General features: G+C 44.8%; 1 protein-coding gene across 2 annotated transcripts in view; it reads right to left on the bottom strand.

The window, feature by feature from the left end:
* RALY (RALY heterogeneous nuclear ribonucleoprotein) overlaps positions 1–21,397 on the bottom strand; it is an 89,930-nt gene that overhangs the window by 7,554 nt on the left and 60,979 nt on the right. The window lies entirely within an intron of this gene.

The raw sequence follows: 21,397 nt of genomic DNA, 5'->3' as shown, positions 1-21,397 counted from the left end.
GAGCCACTGTGAGGCTGGGTCCACGGGTTGGGCTCAAGGGCTGCCCATGGCCCACATCATAGCTAAATGGATTTTTTATGCTTTCCTACATCCCCCCACCCCACAGCATCCAGCTCCCCATTTTTGCTCATCTTATTGGCTGATGAGCTCATGCCAGGTGCTTTACATATGTTCTCTCATTTGGTACGGACAAGCAGAAGCAGGATATTTTACAAAGAAGAGAACGCACATTCAGAGGTCACAATGCTAGTGAGTGGCACGGCTGGGATCTGAACCCTGGTCTGCTTGATTCTAATTCTGTTAAACCCACTCCATCTTTAATGCTCATCTCAAAGGTTACCACCCCACACAGGATCTAAATTTGAAGACCTGCCACAGCTTCTGTTCCTTCAATGTAAAACCATGGACAAAAAGTCACATGGTAATTACAAGTAATGTCTGCTCCAGAAAAATACCATATTATGCGTATTGCTCAGTCTGATCCAGACATGGACCTAGCTATTGCTGTCCTTATTGGTATCCGCCATTTTGAAAATAAGTCTCACTCAACACTCAGTGTGGGCTCAGTCTTCTGCTCATTGGTGCAACTCCCTTTGGAGAATGCCTAACCCATGAGTATTACTAATATTTTACCAGAAACACACTTCAATAACTTCATTAACTTGCCAAGAATGGTCATTCAAACCCATGTCAGTTAGTCCCTAAAAAGCCCATTTCTTTCAACTTTATTACAGTCCTTCCCAGAGCTCAAGCCCATGTAAACACTACAGTTAAGTCAGCATATTTATCTGAGAATTGTTTTTAAATAACTTTTTTAGAGTTAACTATTTTTATATGTACTCATTCAAATTTAGTTCTCTTTGCTAGATATACCGTACCTACTCTTTGCTCTCTACACTCTGGCAATGTCTTTTACCCCAAAGGGCTGTATAAATATCTCTGCTACCCCCTTCCATAGACAGGTTACAGCTGGGCACAAGCTACAGCGTGAAAGGGAAAAGGAAGCTCAATTTCAGTAGAAAGGGCTAATGTTAAGCCTTGGCATTTATGCTTCTTGGCTCAGTCTTCTGTTCATTGGCATGGGTTGATGTAACTCCCTTCTAGAGCATGCCTATCTCAATACCCCATCCTGGAGTTATTTCAGAAGGTGCTAAAAAGAAAAAAAGGTGCTAAAGACCCCAAGCCATATGTATAAAACTCTCACCAGTGTAAGCTAACCGCAAACTCCTACCTAATTACCTAATATATTTGGACAGAGGGGGCTTCTTTTTAGTAAAATAGAGAAGAGCTAGGTGTAAGCTGGAAAATCTGTATTCTTTGTTCCATCAGGGTTAGAGTCCACAATTCTCCTAGCCTGGAAGCTGGCATTTCTGACCAACAGATGGCATTGTTTGCAAGGGAACCATAGGCTGGACCGGAGCATTCTGGAGAACCTGCTCCTAGGATGAGCTTGCAGTAGCTCCAAGGATATAGTGGGGTCAAGTGTGCCATCCTAAGTAAGAAAGTCTGAGAGGGCACTGCTGTTGATGAAGGGGCTGGTGCCAGCCTTGGAAATGGCCTGGGAGGGACAGATTATTTTTTGTTACTCAGTTTCCCTTTACATCCAGTCATCAACATTTATTGAGCAGTGAGGGACACAACAGAGACCCATGAAAACACACAATACACTGTCCATTCGCAGGAGGAAATGCTCGATATTTGTGGTTTTCTTTGGACTCCCCATTCCTCACAATTCTGACATGCTTTTTCCTACCTGGATAACAAGCCACTCAAAGGTGAATTCCTTTGCCCATCTGTGGGTATACAAGAAATTTGTGGAACTTCTCCATGGTAATCAGTTAACTCTCTTCTGGTTGGTTCAGCTCAAAACCATTAAGTTTTGGCCCAGGGAGATGCTACCTGCTTTGGCTGGAGGGGACCAACCAGGCCTGGGGTGTGGACTGAGATAGAAAGAGGAGAGGGGGATTATGGTTCAGAGATCTGTTGATGACTGCTGGCTCTACCACTGATCTGGTAGGGACATGACAGTTGCTGCGTTTCCTCAGACCTCTGCCAGAACCCTCTACCACCACTGTGCAACTGCTCTTGGTACAACAGATAGCGGGATCAGTACTTGCTGCTTGGCTGGTGAGCACAGTCCTTTCACTTTAGCCCTGGCCCTGTCCAGTCTTTTCTCTCATCACCTAGGGTTTAGACAATGCACATAAAAGGACTTTGCAAGCTGCGAAGCTTTTTGCGAGATCTAATAACTATTTTGACTAGGTTCAACTTCTCTGTTCTACTAACACTACCATTTTGGGCCTATTCTAGATGAGGGTCAAGGTCAGACTAGAGCACATTCTGAATGATACCAAGGAGAGACAGCCAGAAGCCATGTCACAATGAAGGTCAGTTTTCTGATCTGTAGAGAAGAGACTTGGGAAGTGTATATATGTGGCCGCTCTGGGTGAGGAATCTGCAGAGCCAAGGAGAAATGTCCACCTGAAGCATGCTCCAGGCACCCAACCTCTATACTTTCCCGTCTAAACAGCCTCCAATCCGCTTTCAAAGCCTGCACATTCCTTGGAGGCAGGCTGTGCTACTGCTGTGTGTATCCCCTAAGTATAAGGGGATATATCTATGGGGATAGAGAAAAGCTCAAGTGTCTACATTCATGTCCATGAAGCTCCTAGTAGGGAGGGATGGGATTGGGGGTGGGAAGTGGAAAGGAAGCATACCCAGACTAATTCTCCCAGAACTGCTAGGTTCCAGTGCAGAGTCCCAAAGAGTAAAAAATTCTAAATCCAGACACGGTCTTCCGGGTTGTTAGGAAGAAAACATATTTGTTAGCTTTACTTAAAACTTTCAAATATTTAGACATATGGTATGTTGGTCTCCATCTATCCTCTTGCTCTGCCTTCCAAAAGTTAGAGACAGGACTGACAAAGCCTGGGGCACAGTGAGTGCTCAATAAATGTTAGAGAGAGGTGAGGAGGTGAGGTGAGAAGGGCTAGCTGATGGCCCTGCCATAAGTGGGACCACGGAGGGCTGAGATCCCAGGCACTTTCTCTGGTCTCTGACCCAAACACCGCCCTCCACAGACCAACCATCCTCAACTCAATCTTTCCAAGTAATTCTTTTTTGGTTCTTCCAGGCTTCCCCCTAGCTTAGAGTGGGAGCCCTAGAAAATATTGACATCCTACTCAGCAGAAGTTGCTTAACTTGATAAGCTATTTTCCCTCCTGGGCTAAACTCTGCCTCACAGATTAGCTATGTAATTGAGAGCAAGGTATCTGCAGCCCCCAGAGGCCCCACGCTTAGCAATGAGCTAAGGAGAGGTCAGTAGAGGGACTGTTCTTGGTGGTGGTGGTGAGGAGGGGAGGTAAAACAGGGGAGGGGGAGAGAGAACCAGACTTGTTTCCAGAGACTTTTTACAAAAATATATTTTATTGATTTTTTTATAGAGGGTAAGAGAAGGATAGAGAATTAGAAACATTGATGAGAGAGAAACATCGATCAGCTGCCTCCTGCACACCTGCTACTGGGAATGTGCCCGCAACCAAGGTACATGCCCTTGACCAGAATCGAACCTGGGACCCTTCAGTCCGCAGGCTGTCGCTCTATCCACTGAGCCAAACCGGTTAGGGCTCCAGAGACTTGAAATGTCAGATTAGCAGGGACCTTAGTGAGCATGAAGCTTATATGTCCCCACTCTGAGGAATAGAGAGAATGCCACAGCCATGAGTAGTAGCGTCAAGAAACCCATGGGTCCTCTGACTAAATCTAGGGTCCTTATATTCCATTTTTCCTTTTGGGCTGATACGAGACAAGCCCCCAGGACAATGAAGAGCTGGGAGGGGGTGAGTGTAGATATGCTATGTTTAAGAAAACCAGGGTCTAGCTCCCAAGTAAGTGTCCATACCTTTACCTGCTAGAAAAACAACTGCTGCAGAAAACTGGGTCCTTAAGCTAATTAAAGCACACCAGGGACACAGTCTTTGAAATGCAATTTACAGCTCAAAAGGATGGGCTAGCTTCTTCAGATTAATAGGAATAGAAGAAATTGGGCAAAAACAAATCATTTTCCCAGTTGAAACATTTCAGATGGAAGCTATGTTTTGAAAATCAAGAACCAAACCTAAACATGGGATGAAGTAACAGGGTTTTGTAAAGGTAGAAAAGTCCTAAAAGGTACCTCCATCCCTGAACTCTAGGTAAATGAGACCCACAGAGGCCCATCCCAGTAAGAATAGCCTCAAATTACTGACTGCTAACAATAAGTCAGAGACTTTTACATACCTCATCTTATTTAATCCTCACAACAGCCCAATGAGGAGGTATTTTAAATAGGGACACAGAAGCTCAGAGAGGCAAAATAGTTGATTAATAGAGCAAAGCCAGACCTGGGACCCCGTCTGTTTAACTCCAAACCCTATGCATAGAGATGTTTGGGGTACTTATTCCCATGATGAGAATGTGTCAACCTGAGCCGTCACACCCTCTCCTTGGTCCTCACCTGTTCCTATTTTCTACTATAACGCCTCACACACACTTGCACAGGATTTTAGTAGACAAAGCCAGTATATACCCTTGATCCTGACATTGTTGGTCCTATTTTATAGATAAAAAAAGCCGAGGATCAGCAAAGATAAGTGACTTATTTAAGGTCACCTAGGTAGTGAAGAAAGTAGCTAGGGGACTTGAATCCAGGCTTTTTGTCCAACATTCTGCATCCCAGTCTCAGAAAATAGGTAAACCCTCCGCAGCACTGGATCTTTTCCTTGAAATGCTCGTTTCAAAAGAGGAGCTGCTGCTCTTGGCCTTAATGATTTACCACCAACACCATCTGCTGGACATCTCTGACCTCAGTGTCCAGCATGGAATGAGGGTCACACCAGTCTGTGGCTTGACCTCTGCTCTTAAATAACCCTGGGGACATTCGGGCGGTTTTAAAGGAAAATAGCTATCAGAGATGAGGAGGCTATTTCTGAAGAAAGCCAAGCAATTATACTGATCAGTGCCCGGGGCCTCCTTGGTCCAGAGGCTCCTGGTTACCAGGAGGTCAGGGATGACAAAACATCTATTAATCTCATTAAACTCACCTGGCCCCAGCTCATTAGCATTGCCAAAATGATCATTACTGGCCAGATAGAACTAATTTTCCCAGGCGTGCTCTTTTAGTTCCTGACCATTCCCATTCCCATGAGAAACCCCAGCTTGAGCATTCTGAACCCTGAGGGACCCAGGGGTGGGTGGGAGTATAAGGGATACAGGCTATGGGTCCAGGAAGCTTGGACCTGGCTCTACTGTTATGTGACCTGCAACAAGTCATATAATTTGTCTGAGCCTTATCATCCTTATTCTGAAAACAGACATTTTTTTCCTGATTACCTTTCAGATTTGATATAAAAATCAAATAGGCTAATCAATGTGAAAGTATTATGTTGCATCTATAACATACTATACAAGAACAGGGGCTTTAAACTATTTCTATTATTACCCAACACCTTTCCCCTTCATTCATTCAACAACCATTTCTTGCTTTTTCTCCTCGGTGCTGGCAGTGTGAAGATGCTGAAAACAGTGCTCATGGGCCTTGTCCCCCACTTGTTTTTCAAGACAGCCCTCTCCCCAGGAACCTGTTTCTTGACCATTTCTTAACAACAAAGGAAAAATGCACAGGAAATGGTAGAAAGAGCACAGGCTTTGAAGTCAGACAGGGCTGAGTTCCAATCCCAGTCGTACTACTTGTGAGATGTAACCTTGAACAGGTCCCTTAACCTCACTGAGCACCTCAGGTGCCTCAACTACAAAATGGAAATTATGTAAACCTCCCAGGATTAGGGTAAGGATTAAAGATAAAGTGTGTAAAGTGCCCAGTATAATGGCTGGGACCAGTAGGTAGTTATGTAAGAAACTAAAATGTCCTATGCCCTTTGAAAACAGAAACCCTCCATATTCCAGCCCTAATTTTCTTTATCATATCATCTCACAATGCTCCACACTTTACCTATTAAGGGGGTCAGAGCTAGTAGGTCTATGCATGCTTTTCCCATCCTAGTATTTGGAGCCAAACCTAGAAACTTCATAAAGGTGTCCTCCTCCCCATTCCTGTCAAATCAGGCATGTATGAGACTGGGAGAGGAAAGAACACTGGCTGGGAGGAGTTCTAGGCCTTGCTGAGCTACGGACTCACCCTCAGCTATACCATGAGTTCTTTAGTCCTAAACTATGTAACATTGGTGTCAGCATACGATAGGCCCAGAAAGGAGACCCCAAAACAGAAACAGAAGAAGGCAGAACTGGGGCCTCAGTCATCTCTCCCCATAATATGGTCTGGGTATATGTATATGCCTTACCTTCCCTGCACCTTGCACCCTAACTCTACCCCTGACTGTGGCCTTAGGTTGAGGCTTACAAGCAGCTCTTATAGATACAGGGAGAGAGGTAACAAGGAATGAATAGGTGCAACTTTGGCCCTACAATCCCAATACTGAGTTAGAGTAAGGGACCCACAAATTATTGGCAACCTCTTTTTTTATTTTTATTTATTTACTTTTTAAATTTTTTATTTTTTAAAATATTTTATTGATTTTTTACAGAGAGGAAGGGAGAGGGGTAGAGAGTTAGAAATATCGATGAGAGAGAAACATCGATCAGCTGCCTCCTGTACACCCCCTACTGGGGATGTGACCGCAACCAAGGTACAATTGACCAGAATCGAACCTAGGACCTTTCAGTCCACAGGCCGACGCTCTATCCACTGAGCCAAACCAGCTAGGGCTACTTACTTTTTAAATATATATTTTTAATTGATTTCAAAGAGGAAGGGAGAGGGAGATAGAAATATCAATGATGAGAATCGTTGATCGACTGCCTCCTGTACGCCCCCTTCTGGGGATGAGCCTGCAACTCGGGCATGTGCCCTTGACCGGAATTGAAACCAGGACCCTTCGGTCACAAGCCGATGCTCTGTCCACTGAGCCAAACCGTCTAGGGCCAACCTCTTTTTAAAAATATTTGCCAAAGAAGCCTTAGTCGGTTTGGCTCAGTGGATAGAGCGTCGGCCTGCAGACTCAAGGGTCCCAGGCTCGATTCCGGTCAAGGGCATGTACTTTGGTTGCGGGCACATCCCCAGTGAGGAGTGTGCAGGAGGCAGCTGATTGGTGTTTCTCTCTCATCGATGTTTCTAGCTCTCTATCCCTCTCCCTTGCTCTCTGTAAAAAATCAATAAAATATATTTAAAAAAATATATTTGCCAAAGAAGTTATCTAAGCACCTACCTACTCATTCAATCATAATTACAGATATCCAAATACTCATTGGGCCAACTATGGGCCAGGTGTTAATTAACAAATGAATTGTTCATTCATTCATCCAGCTATTGGTCTGCTACCTGATCTCAAAGAGCTCCCAGCCCAGGAGGGGACACTTACCACAGCCACAAAGCACATGTCACCTGGGCTGGAGTCCACTGACCAGAAGCAACCCAATGCAAAACAGCCAGAGATATCAGAGAAGGGGTATGAGCATTATAGAAGGCTTTACAAAAAAGAGAACATGTTTAAGGTGAATTCCCATTGAGTGGTGACATGGGGAAAGGCAATACCTGGCAGGAGGAACAAAATATAAAACATGCTCCTTTCTCCTCTTTGCTCCTTCAATTCTGCCCTTTCTCTTGGTTTATTGAAATAAGAGCATTTCTTTAATGCTGTCTCCTCTTCCCTTGATAGCTGCATACTAATTCTTGTCTTGAGGGAGAACAAAAAGGGAACACACAACTTCTTTTTTCTTTTTTAATTTAAATTATTTATTGTTTAAAGTATTACATGAGTCTCCTTTTCCCCCAGTGACCTCTCCCCGGCCACCCCTACCCCCCAGCACAAGCCCCTACCCCCCTACTGTCTGTGTCCATTGGTTATGCTCATATGCATGCATACAAGTCCTTTGGTTGACCTCTTTCCTCCTCACCCCACGCCTTCCCTCATAGGTTATACAGTCTGTTCGATGCTTCTAAACACACAACTTCTTTATGTCAGGCACTGTGTTGGAAGCTTTTCAGGCATAATCCTATATAATAAAGAGGTATATGCAAATCGGCCCTCACGCCCTCGCATCACAAGATGACCGCCTCCACGTTGTCACAAGATAGCCGCCCCCATGTCGTCACAAGATGGGCGTCCCATGTCGTCACAAGATGGCCAACCCCACATTGTCACAAGATGGGCACCCCCATTGTCACAGGATGGCCGTCCCCACATCGTCACAAGATGGCTGCCTCCACGTCATCACAAGATGGCCGCCCCATGTTGTCACAAGATGGCCACCACAAGATGGCAGACAAACAGACATGAGAAAATAAGATCATGCTGCTAGGTGGAGACCCCACAGTGTCACAAGATGGCCAGCAGGGGAGGGCAGCTGGGGGTGACCAGGCCTGCAGGGGAGGGCAGTTGGGGGTGATCAGGCCAGTAGGGGAGCAGTTAGGTCTCAATCATGCTGGCAGGGTAGCGGTTAGATGTCAATCAGCCTGGCAGGGGAGCGGTTAGGGGGCTATCAGGCTGGCAGGCAGAGTGGTTAGGGGCAATCAGGCAGCCAGGCAGGCGAGTGGTAAGGAGCCAGCAGTCCCGGATTGTGAGCGGGATGTCCGACTGCCACTTAAACGGGCAGTCAGACATCCCCCGAGGGGTCCCAGATTGGAGAGGGTGCAGGCTGGGCTGAGGGACAACCCCCCCCCCCCAGTGCACAAATTTCGTGCACCAGGCCTCTAGTCTTATATAATTCTGATCACAACCTAATGAAAAATAAGTAGTATCATCTTCATTCTACAGATGAAGAAACTGAGGCTCAGAGAGAGCTTAAATAATTTTCCAAGTCACATTAAGTGGCATGATTAGGATAAAAGAGCCCCAAGCTTGCCTAGTTCTAAAGCTTGTGCACTTCCCACTTCACAAAATTGCTCCCACTAACCCCTCCCCCTCCAACAGGACTGGTCCTGGCTTTGCTGCTGATTTGCAACATGACCTTGGGTTCTGAAACATGTGACCACAAAGGACCCTTCCAGGATTAAATGTGTGATCGTGATTATCATTACCAACATTTACTTAGGTGCCAGGAACTGCACTAAGTCTCCTGCTATGAGGTGACGGTATGTATAATGCCCCCTTCACATGAGGAAACAGGGTTGGAGCTTAGTTCTACGTAAGCCATGCAATGCCAGCACTGGGACCAGTCCATAAGAAACCAGAGCTGGTGCTCTTAACCTTGGCCCAGAGTGGCTTCATGCTAAGCAGACCCTGTACCTTCCAGGAGATCAGCTTCTAACACTTTCTGATCCTTTTCAGTATAAACTCATGGGGCCTTGCTAAGAGCATACTTTCAACTCCAAGAGCCAATAAGTATTTGCTGTAAGCCTGGGGGATGCCCCTCCCCCCCTTTCCCATGCCTTAAGGGCTGGCTCCTCACTGTGATAATGTGGCAAGATTAGTCACTGCTTGCTGTTGGTTGATTATAGCTATTCTTTTCTGTAAATGAAGTTTAAAAGTCATCAAAGGGTTTATCAGCTGTGACTTATGAGCCTCTTTCCCGCAGGGAAGTCGGGCAGTGACAAATGCCCCTCTCGTTCTGCCATCTATTACAAGTCGGAAGGTGCCATGTTCCAATTACGGAGACCCCGATGGAGCTCATGGAAAACCCTGCTCCAGGCTGCAGCCATTACTCAGGCCTGGCAGGGCTGCCAGCAGAGCTGCCCTAGGCTCAGGCCCCACTGGATAAGAATGGAGTAAGAGCATGTTTCTGACTTTGTGATCCAGCCCCTTCCACTCTGTACTTTATTATCCCTGGTGAGTTTAGTCTAGACACATTTCACAAACGAGTAAAACCATGGGCACTATGTGGGCTGTCTCAAAGTACCCATGAACAAGGCTGGCTAAGACAAACAGACATGAGAAAATAAGATCATGCTGCTAGGTGGAGTAGGTGGAAATATGGTGCTCAGGAGGGAGGGAAGAGGATAAAGTACCTAGGATTTTCAGAGAAAGTAGAGACTGAAAGAATGCTTAGAGATCATCTAGTGCCGTGGTCAACAAACTGCAGCTCGCGAGCCACATGCGGCTCTTTGGCCCCTTGAGTGTGGCTCTTCCACAAAATACCACGGCCTGGGCGAGTCTATTTTGAAGAAGTGGCATTAGAAGAAGTTTAAGTTTAAAAAATTTGGCTCTCAAAAGAAATTTCAATCGTTGTACTAGTGTAATCAATTATATCAGTACTCAATATCCATTATATATCAAGCCCTATTCAGCTAAATGCTGGGGAACCAAAGATGAATATAACATAGTCCCACTACTGAGGATAGATGAGATAATCCTATATATAAAAGCCTAATATGCTAAGTGTCCGGTTGTCCATTCAACCAATCAAAGCATAATATGTAAGGCCGCTCAACTGTTTGCTATGATGTGCACTGACTACCAGGGGGCAGACAGTCGATTGGTCGACCAGTCGCTGTGACATGCACTGACCACCAGGAGGCAGACGCTCAGACCGGTAGGTTAGCTTGCTGCTGGGGTCCGGCTGATCAGGACTGAGCAAGACTGGCAGGACAAGACCTGGAGTCCTCCCACGTCCCTCCCTGGCCCGGATCATGCACCGGTGGGGTCCCTTGGCCTGGCCTGTGCCCTCTTGCAATCTGGGACCCCTTGGGAGATGTTGGAGAGCCAGTTTTGGCCTGATCCCTCATGCCAGGCTGAGGGACCCCACTGGTGCACAAATTCATGCACTGGGCCTCTAGTTATGGTATAAAGATGTGACTTGCCCAAGGTCGCAAAATCAGTTAGGGTCAGTGATGAAATGAGAAAGCAGGTCTCCAGATCTCTAGTAAAGTTGAGAAAATGGAATGACAGGGAGCCCTCCTGTGTGCCAGGGTTTTCATGCAGAACATGGTACAATACAGTTAAGAGTACCAATTCCCATTCAAGTTCCACATACACACTTACTATATGTTTAACTTCTGGCAAGTCCCTTAACCTATCCAAGTCTCAGAAAAATGGGGATGATAACAAAACTTATTTCAGAGTTGTGGTGAGGATTAAATAAGATAATACATCTATAATAATAAAAGCGTAATATGGTAATTAGACCAGACAGCTAAATAACCTCCCAGATGTCATTCCGGACGACCTTCTGGACGAAGCCGCGGCTGCAAGGGCTGAGCCCCTTGCACGAATTTTGTGCATCGGGCCTCTAGTGTACAATAAATGTACAGTGGCAGGCAAATATTATGTGTCCCAAAATTTTATTTACAATCAAGTAATTCCAAAAATAATAATTTGAGGTATTATTAATCTCACTAGTGGCCTGGTGCATGAAATTCATGCACATTAAAAGGGAATTATTAATTAGAGGAAATCTTAATATATAAAGAGGTAATATGCAAATTAGGCTGGGACGCTGTAACGAGACGACCAGACAGGAGGAGGTTGTGTGTGCAGGTGAGGCCCGGGGCGGAGACGGAGACAGAGACGGGGTCCTGCCCAAGCTGGCGCGGCGGCCCGGAGCAGACACAGGCAGGGGGGCCGGGGGTGGGGGCGGGCCTGGGGCTGGCTGAGCCGCTGCACCGGCTCAGGCAGCCCCGGAGCAGACACAGGCAGGGGGGCAGGGGGGGCCTGGGGCTGAAGTCAGGCACGGGTCCTGGCCGCCCGCGGTGGGTCTGGCCTGACTCCCATGGCAGCCCGCGGGGTGCCTCCTCACATGGCGGGAGGTGTGGCACCTCCTCGAGCGGCTGGGCCTCTAGTATTTTAATATTGTGGATATCTGGCTCCCTCCTCCCTCCTGTCAGAGTCTGGGACAGCATCAAGACCCACCGGCACCACAAGACCCAGAGTCAAGTCCCGGCACACCCACACCCGCCTTGCTGCACACGCAGCCCCGCTCATCCACGTGCACCTCGAAATCGTGCAAGACCCAGACCTGCGGGGATGCAGCATCAAGCCCCTGCAGACATTGTGTGGGACTCCCCTGATTCCCGGAGTCCCGCCTACGGGGACGCAGCGTCAAGTCCCCGCCCACCTGTGTGCGCCTCGCTGTGCATGCAACCCCGCCCACCTGTGTGCCCCTGCCTTGCACGCAGCCTCCTGGTGATCGGTCATTATGGCATGAGGGCGTCTCGACCACAGGCTTTTTATAATATAGGATTTTACAGACAAGAAGACTGAAGCTCTTTTTCATTCTGTCACACTAAATAAGCCAGTATTTCTCAAAACTATTTACCATTTTTAGGGAAGGGCCAGTTTTTTTGTTTGTTTTGCTTTTTAAATCTCCAACCCATTATAAACACAATTATAAAATATAATAAAAATGTCAAATTTTACTGTAACAGTTTCTAAGCACTTATATACTTATCACAAACCATCAACAGTTTGTGAACTGGCATCATTCAATGGGCTACACTTGGAGTAGCACAGCTCTAAGCCTCTCACCCATCCTATCAACCTCTATAAAAATCAAAGCAAACAAAAAACAGAGTTTATTAAACTTCTTTCAAGTCCTTTAGCCTGACTTCTTTCAGACTTTGGTGTTAAACTGATTTACTAAAATTTACCTAATCTTTTTCCTTTTCACTTCCTTCAAGAAAAAGAGAAGAGGATAAATAGGCCAAGGATGAGTTCAGGAATTTGCCTCCAAACACTTCAGGAGGTGATTTATCTTACTAATCTGCTCTAGGTCATGCCATATCCTTCAAGGGAAGATGATATAGGCCTAATAGGGATTGAGGCCCGGGGTTCTGAGAGGAAGGTACATTCCTGAAGAGGCTCGTACTCCTAGCCCAGTGATGGCGAACCTATGACATGTGTGTCAGCACTGACACGCGTAGCCATTTCTGATGACATGCGGCCGCATGCCGAGGATGAAACATTTGCTGCTCCTGAGGATGAAACATTTGCGACTAGAGTCTTGGAGTTAGTTTTTTCCTCAAAGTGACACACTATCCAAGTTATGCTCAGTTTTTTGGCGAAGTTTGACACACCAAGCTCAAAAGGTTGCCCATCACTGTCCTAGACCCTCTCTCCTCACATTAGAAGATGTGAGGAAACCAGCCAGGAAGGGGAGGCATATTAGGACTTTTCTTTTTGGTATTTCTAATTTTCAGTTTTGTATCATAGCTGTTTACAAAGCAGTTTTCTCACCCCTTCTAGGGAATTTATTGAGAACAAGATGGGCATCAGATTCACTCCTGATTGCCACTGTGTCACTGGATGGGGCAGATGAGTAACCAATGTGCCAAGACAAAGTAGTGTACCTTGAATCTTCCAGGTGTTTAGCCAAGTATGTCAGTGTACAAACTTCTTTTTGTTCTGAGCTTATGTGGTGCTATCTTTCAGCACAACCCAGAGATGAGAGGGTCATATGACATGGCGGAGAGGGAGGGAGAACCTGCAGCTATGAACAGGGACCTGCCATCAAGCAGGAGCTAAAGACTAAATGTTTACTCTCATGTAAGAGGCCATATGCCATATGGTCAAGAGAGTAAATTCTGAAGCCAAAATGCCTTCATTCTGCCACTGAACCAGCTATGTGACATGATCTTTGGGAAGTATCTTAAGTTCTTTATGCTTCAATTGTCTCACATGTAAAATGAGGATAGCAGTATATATATCTCTATGGTTCCTGAGGATAAAATAATTTAAGTCATGTAAGTGTTTAGAACAGTGTATGGCATATTAAAAAGTATGCAAATATTAGCTACTATTATTATTGTTGGAACCTGCAAGAACTTTTCCTTGTGAGTATAAAAGGGAAGGTGGTGAGTTCTACTATAACACTAACCTAGAGGTGAACTGTGGTCAAGGAAAGAATACTATCACTGTGGATTCAATAAAGTCTTTTCAAGCGTGTCACCAAACTTCTAGTATTTAAAAATGTGCCTTGAACCCAAAATGAATCACAGGAGTAGGCACTCATTAAGTGTTGAATTGAATGGATGGATGGATGGAAGGAAGGAAGGAAGGAAGGAAGGAAGGAAGGAAGGAAGGAAGGAAGGAAGGAAGGAAGGAAGGGTCTCTAGAATAAAGCAGCCTCCTGAGAATACCACTTGAGAAGGGGGCAGAAAGAGAGCCCCTAAGTCCTTTTCCAGAAAGGACTCTGTACCTTGAGGACACAGAAGGCATGCTGGGCTCCACTTCTGGGCAACAGGTATTGTAAGAAACCTGTTTGCTCACTGTTCTGTGTCTGATGGAAACTCCACATTCAGTGGCTATTCTAGAATAAGGCTGCAAAAGGCTGTGTGCATGTGTCCCCAATTTCCAGCCTATATTAGAAAAGCAAGGAACTCTCTGAGGAACAGATAGGGAGGCCTAACTTCTCCCATGGCAGGCCTCACCATAAGTAAAAATAGTAATAGGGTATTATTAGCTTTGGATTCCTGATTACCTGTGGAACTCTGGGTCCTACCCCCGGCCCCCACCACACACACACACACACACACACACACACACACACACACACACACGCTAGCTGTGTGAACTTAGGCACTTCACTCCTCTGAGGTTCCAGGCTCCCCTTCTGTAAAATGAGGAAACAATCCCTGCCCTGCCCACTTGCAGTGCAGGTTGTTGGGAGGGTCAAGAGAGATAACATACAGAAGGAAATGTACTGTTACCTGGGCTGTACAACATAAATCCCCAGGATGGACAGCTGCTGCAGGTCTTCTGAGACAGAGGCACCCAGGCAGTAAGCCAGTTGGCTGAAAGCAGGAGGTAGAGGGTATACAGCCTGGCACTGCAACCAAGCATTGTGCCCCTCAGGTGTAAGGGCAGTTGATGAAAATCCTTTCACATGAAACCAATATTTTCCTCATTACAACAATCCTTCTCTTTGAAAACAGCAAAATGCCACCCCTCACAGCCCCACAAAGGCTTGATCCTGCAAACAGCATATGCACTAGCAAATATACAGGGTGTCCCCAAAAAATGTATACACTCTTGAACAGCTGCTAATGCAGGTAATTTTCACTCCTTTTCAGGTTTAACTGATTTGAAATAATGGGTGAGGCCAGACTAAGCTTCGAACAAAAAAAATTTATCCACTAGACTCTTTCTTATGGGAATACATAAAAAACAAAGTTTACTGTACAAAACAGGCAACAGTCGACAAATTCAGGGCAGCTATTGAATGAGAATGTGCAAAAATACCACACAAAATGATTCTTGATGTTCTGTGACGCCACTGCTTCGTGTTATCAGCAGTGCCTGGACCAGCATGGCCACCAGTTTGAAAACGGGCGTTGACAAAAAAATTACTAATTTCTGTAGATCCTTTTAAATTTTGAAAATGAACTATATGCTAATGAATACTGACTTTATAGTCATTCAAAGTGTGTATACATTTATTTTGAACACCCTGTATTTATATGTATATATATTTAATTTCCCACATTCAGATAGGAGAAGGGAAGAAGCTGACCTCTCTCCAGGATTCTAATCTAAACATAACTTAGGGCTCAGCTCAAAGCATCATCTCACAGTGCCATATGTTTGGCCCAAAGATGACCAAGACTAATACCAGAGTCATAGCCACGTTGCCTTCATCCCTCTGGTAACATTAACTCCACAAACACTACTAAGCATGAGCCTCTTGAGGGACTGAGCTTTCACCTCCTGTTTAAGACCCATCAGTGAAGTAGCTTCCCACCACCAAGAACCAAGTCCAACTCCTTTAATGCGGCTTACAAATCCCTTCATGAGTTAAGGCTACCAAATCCACACACAACAATTCTCTGAGGGATTATAAGTCACACTCACTTTACAGATGAGTAAACCCTAGTGCAGAGAGGCAAAGTCAGTTGCCCAAGATCACACAGTGAGCAAGTCAGTATGAACTCAGTTCTTCCTGAACAAAGTATGGATTCAAGTTTGACCCCACCTTTTCTTGGACTAGTCTTTATGTGTCACACATGGGGATGGGGCAGTGTATGGCTTAGGCGAACCCTTCCTGTCAGTGAGCTGCTTAGACACTGGTCATAAGTCTAGGTGGTCATTTTGTTTTTTTCCAACTCCTCACTATTACAATTAATAGCACTTGAGGGAAAGTTATTCTATATATTGGATTATTTCCTTAAGACAGATTCCCAGAAGTAAAATTACTGTGTCAAAACATATAAACATTTTCATGGCTCTTGAGATACACTGCGTAATTGCTTTTCAAAAGTGCTGTACCAATTTACACTGCTATCACCAATAAATGCCACTTTCATGGCAACCTCACCAGAATTGTGTATTATCATATTGTGTGGGGGTGGGGATGTTAATTAGCAGGAAGAAAGCAAATCTTCATTGTGTTTTCATGTATATATGAAGGTAATAGTATCCTGTGTTTACTCATTTTTGAGTCTATAACAAAGAAGTTATCGTAGAGGAATAATATGCTGAAATTTTTAGTTATTTACTCATTTATCCAAAAATAATTTATTAAGCACCTATTACTGCCAAAGTGACTGTACAAAGGATAGAAATGAACAAAATACAACCCTACCCCAGAGAAGTTCACAGTCCAGTGGTAGAGATCTTAACAAAACCAAACCTGTGTGTCATTTTGAGAGGGGCTATGCCAGGAAGACTTGGGAACTAGGGGGCATGTCACTTACCAAAGGCACAGGAGAGAAGGGAACGGAGGGAATCAAAGAAGAGGGATCATCAAGTTCTGATCTTGTATAAAGTTGAAATGAGCCCACACACGGATGAGGTAACATTTAGAAAAGAGGAAACAACATGAGCAAAGCTGTGAAAGCTGGACAGAGCTTCCATATTTAGGGAATAATATGTATTGTGGTTTCGGCTGGAGTGTAGAGTGGATGACACAGGAGACAACAGCAGAGAGCCTGGCAAAGGCCGGATCAGAAAGGGCCTTGTGGGCCACTGAAGAGCCTGAACTTCATGGGAATTGACCACTCTTTTGTCATATGCAGGGCAGTGATCAGTAAGGAGGCACTCATGCGTTCCTATAGCTCCTGAGAGTCTGAGCCCCACAAGTCAATGCCTGATCAAAGCATCCTATCTGTGTTGACTCCTCTTGTCTGTGTTAGGCGAACTTTGGGGCTTTTTCACATCTTACAATTGCTAGGCGCATGGCAGGAGCTCCAATAAAGCTCATTAATCTATTAATTGAAGGTACCTCATGCAATAATACATATATTCATGAAGTCTTTGCTGCCTTGGCATAGCCCCTGCCAATCTCAGCAGATGCAAAGTCACTGCTTCTCTTGGCAGATTGTCCTGCCTCAGAAAGCTACCTCCCCCTTCTTGCTCATTCTACCAAATTAAAAAAAAAGTGCCTGGGTAAAGCAGCTATAAAATAAGTGATCACTAAGGAGCACATTGGGTGGCCAGAGGGCTATAAATCCTTCCCCATAGTATGTTCCTCAAGCCAAGGACTCACTAGCCCTACCAGCAGTTTAAGAACACCACTACCTCCCTCCCATACAAATAAAATTGAACATGTTAAAGGTCTCCTTTGAGAAACTGCTGACCTTCTCTAAGGTATTACTACTTTCCACATTAAAAATGATGCTTTAATGATGAGAAGGATATTAATAGGATGATTATTTCAACAATTAATGTAACAGCAAATCATTCTCCTAGCTGTGGAATGAGCTATGGGCAGTGGAATCTGATGTGCTGCCTAAGATCCATCTGAGGTCACTGTATTAAAATGATCTGTTTTTGTGTCATCTCCCCACTTAGACTGTGAATTCCTGGGTGGTAGGGACCACAATCTATTTCATCTTGGCATTCCCCCTTGCCTTTCAAAATAGGTCCTGACCCAGGATAGGAGCTCAGGAAAGTATCTGCTGAACTGAACACCATGTACCACTGTCCCCTGCCCCATCCATTCTTTAAAAAAAACAAAGAAGTAGGCTGTACAGATAAAGCCAGGAGAGAAAGGTAGGAGGCATCTTTGCAAAGGCCCAATCCACCCAAGCCTTTAGGAAAGGCTGTTTTGTAATATAATAAATAATCATTATGATTTACTAATTGCTTATCATTTGGTAGATGTATTACTACTAAGTATATTATTTCTCATCCTATATAATAAAAGGCTAATATGCAAATTGACCGAATGGCAGAACAACCAGTCTCTATGACGCACACTGACCACCAGGGGGCAGACACTCAACGCAGGAGCTGCCCCCTGGTGGTCAGTGCGCTCCCACAGGGGGAGTGCCACTCAGCCAGAAGCTGGGCTCATGGCTGGCGAGTGCAGTGGCAGTGGTGGGAGACTCTCCCACCTCCACTGCAGTGCTAAGGATCCTTCAGGGGGTCCTAAGCCGGCAGTCAGACATCCCCTGAGGAGTCCCGGACTGCGAGGGCTGGGGGACCCTCCCCCAGTGCACGAATGTCATGCACTGGGCCTCTAGTTTTTACAATAATCCTTTGAGCTAAGAATTATATCAAGGTCACGTGGTCTTTTGAGGCCCTTTTAGACTGACTCTGAAGTCAGACTGCATAGGTTCAAATTCCAGCTCTGTTACGTATCTGCTATATGATCCAGGCTAAATGACTTAACCTATATGTGCCTTAGTTTTCTCATTTGTAAAATGGGAATAATATTACAGTACCTTTCCCACGAGGTTGTTTTGAGAATTCAATGAGATAATGTACCAGTAAGTTAAGCATTCAAGAATTTTATAAATAAAAGTATTATTACTATTGGCTCCATTCAATAGACGGCTTCAAATATCACACTCTTACCATTGAGCAAGGTTATGACAGATTGCTGCATCAATTAAGCAGCGCTAGAACCAATTTCTGATTTAGTGATGGAGGCTGGGGGCAAGTTTCCTGAGCACAAATCCATTGATGTGGTGCCCTGATAAAAACTCTTAGGAAAGCCTTTTGTTTCCCATCAGTTAGGCAGATCCGGTCACTCCCTCCTATGGGCCCCATATCCTCTACAGACTTCTGATGCAGCAATTATTTGCTGCACATTTGTATTCACATACTTGTCTCTCCCCATTAGACTCTGAACTCCTTGAAGGTAGATTATTTTATTAATCTTTGTAATCCCAGTCACCAACACTGCCCTGGTAACCAGTAGATGCTCAGTGAATTTCAGCTAACTAATAGGGGAAAGAAGTCCAGGTGGGCATTGTTTCAGTAAATGGTTTCTCAATGTGCCTGACACAGCAACTTCTTTTTTTTTTTTTCCCCAACTAAGTTAATGAAATGTACTGTCTTAGAACAGTTTTTTTTATTTATTTTTTAAGTAATTCTTATTGTTGAAAGTATTACATATGTCCCCTTTTTTCCCATTGACCCCCTCTAGCCTGCTCTCCCCCTGTCTCCTTCCCCCACCCCATTGTCTGTGGCCAGGGGTCATGCATATATGCATACAATGTTCTTGGTTGATTACTTTCCACCCACCCTCCCCTGCCTTCCCTCGGAGATTCCACACTCTGTTCCATGACTCCATGACATGGCAACTTCTTAAAAGTGAACTGTATAGTGTTTATGAGATGAGCCCACATTCCTCACCCATCAACAGAACTGAAGGACAGGCAAGACAGTGATGAGAGAGAAAACAAATGAGGGACAGAGTGAGAAGCTGGAGAACACTGGTGTCTTCTTGTTCAGTGGACTACAGGGAACAGAGGCTCAAAGAGGTTGAATCTGCAGCCCAGAAACTGCAGAATCTGGGCTTCCTGTGGTGAGGAAGATGTACAAGGTCCTTACCAAGAAGAGCGCAGCAAAGCCTAGAAACCACCATCCTTGTCAGTAAAAAACAGCAAGGGAGACAGACCCAGCCCTCCCGCTCTGAATTATCGATGACCCTGAGATGAGCCCAACCACTATGCCCCACCATCCTAGCTTAATGGAAAAAACACTAGATAAAAAGTTCGAAGACCTGAAGTTCATTCCTGAGAATGTACTAATTATTTAACTGATTTATTTCTTAAGGATCTACTATGTCAGGCTTACGCTGGACACCCGTAATACAACAATGAACATATCACTAACTTGCTGTCAGACCTTGGACAAGTCACCACACCTCCTCTCAGGCTTAGAGTCCTCATATGGCACATGGAAAATAAACTCTATGCTACAGGGTTGTATCAGATGTGTTTTGAAAAGTCTACTGTAGGGAGCCTAGCCAGGCTCCCGAGCAGCTCCTCAGACTGGTTGAAAGTTGGATTGACCTTGGGCCCAGTCTTCTCGTGGATTTATCTCAATCGATCTCAACAAAGAACATAATAAAGATGTTTTAGAGTATAAAAGAAAAAATGGGTTGGAATAAACTTTTAAAACACTAATACAGTATGTTCTATAGCAATTAAAGCAGTTTCAATCTATTTATTCAGTTGTAAACGTGAGAAAAAGTTATTGTGAATATGTTGTCAGCATTTGTATCATTAAATGAAAAAAATAAAAATACTTCTGTATTCTTAAAAAAGTCTACTGTACAACTTTGCAAATGTAAAGGTAATATTTTTACTAGAGCTGAAATAGAAGGCTTAATAAAACGCAAAGGTAGCCCTCACCAAATGCCAAGGACAACTCCCTCTGCCAGGGTCTGGATAGAAATCCAGTAGCATATCCCTAACCACTGAATTCAATGATGAAGATGCTGATGGAGAAGCAGAAGTTTGATATATTCTTTTCAGACCCCTCTCAGGATCATTTCCATAGTTACTGCTTATCATTGGGAACTGCACTGTGGGCTTCTTAGATGAGCCTGTGGTTGCAAGGTTGCAACTGAAAAAAATATATATATATATGTTGATTTCAGAGAGGAAGGGAGAGGGAAAGATAGAAACATCAATGATGAGAGAGAATCATTGACCGGCTGCCTCCTGCATGCCCCACACTGGGGATCAAGCCCGAAACCCAGGCATATGCCCTAATTGGGAATCGAACCATGACCTCCTGGTTCATAGGTCGACCCTCAACCATGGAGCCATGCCAGCCATGCGCAATGGAAACTTCTGAAAGCAAGAACATACTTTAAACTGTGTGGAAAAGCAGAGGTGGGGAACCTTTACTCTGCTGAGGGCTATTTGGATATTTATAACATCATTCACAGGCCATACAGATTTATCAACTTAAAAATTAGGCTACTTCCCTAGCCGGTTTTGCTCAGTGGACAGAGCACAGCCTGTGGACTGAAGGGTCCCAGGTTCAATTCCGGTCAAGGGCATGTACCTCAGTTGCAGGCTCAATCCCCAGCCATGGTTGGGGAGCGTGCAGAGGCAACCAATTGATGTGTGTCTCTCACATTGATGTTTCTGTCTTTCCCTCTCCCTTCCACTCTCTCTAAAAACCAATGACAAAATACCCTCCAGTGAAGATTAATAATAACAACAACAACAAAATTAGCCTGCTATATTGGTCAAACATTTAATTAACTCATCCCTAACGCGTTGGCAGGG

The sequence above is a fragment of the Cnephaeus nilssonii genome, assembly GCF_951640355.1.
Source record: "Cnephaeus nilssonii genome assembly, chromosome: 11".
Lineage (NCBI taxonomy): Eukaryota > Metazoa > Chordata > Mammalia > Chiroptera > Vespertilionidae > Cnephaeus > Cnephaeus nilssonii.
The sequence above is the reverse complement of the archived record's forward strand: the minus strand, read 5'-3'. Positions and strand labels throughout refer to the sequence as shown.